Here is a 786-nt window from a genome sequence, read left to right on the forward strand (position 1 = left end):
AATTTATGCAATCAAATTGGATCCTAAGATTATGGAATAATTGTGTACAAGAAACTCTGGAAGGAATGTCTAAACTTTCTTAAATATAAGATTTCTTTTTTAAAACAAATTCTTTTTCTTCTACACTATACATTCCTTACCTTTTGTCAGAGAAATCATAAACTATCATTAGGAATCCAATGAGTAATAACATTTCCACTAGAATTTTGAAATGTGCCTTTGCCTTGAATCTGGTACCAGCATATTTCTTAGATGAATGACCACAGAAATCATTATTTAACTAGAAAGATCATATATAACCTTAATAATATATAAATATTTTGAAATTGCTCATCAAGATAGCCCTTAATATTCTAAAACTTTAATCTCAATTTGTCACATTCAGAACCCCCTTTACCTCTCAATAATTATATTTATATAATTTATTATCAACACAAATATTTTTCATATTTATGGGGTACATGTATTTGTTACACATGCATAGACTGTGTAATGATCCAGTCAGGGTATTTGGGACATCCATCACCACATTTCAAGTTCTCTCTTCTAGCCACTTTGAAATGTATAGTACAAGGTGGGGGAAAGGAAGAGCAGAGAGAGAAAGAGAGAGAAGGAGGGAGGAGGGTGGGGTCTTGGTGTGTGCCACACCCCTTGGGGGCAAGACACAATTGTAAGAGGGACTTTACCTAACAAATGCAATCAGTGTAACCTGGTTTCTTATATCCTCAATGAATCCCCAAAAAGAAAAGAAAAGAAAAGAAAAGAAAAGAAAAGAAAAGAAAAGAA

This window comes from Otolemur garnettii, unplaced genomic scaffold, assembly GCF_000181295.1.
Source record: "Otolemur garnettii isolate 467f Iridium unplaced genomic scaffold, OtoGar3 scaffold00063, whole genome shotgun sequence".
In the NCBI taxonomy this organism is placed as follows: Eukaryota; Metazoa; Chordata; class Mammalia; order Primates; family Galagidae; genus Otolemur; species Otolemur garnettii.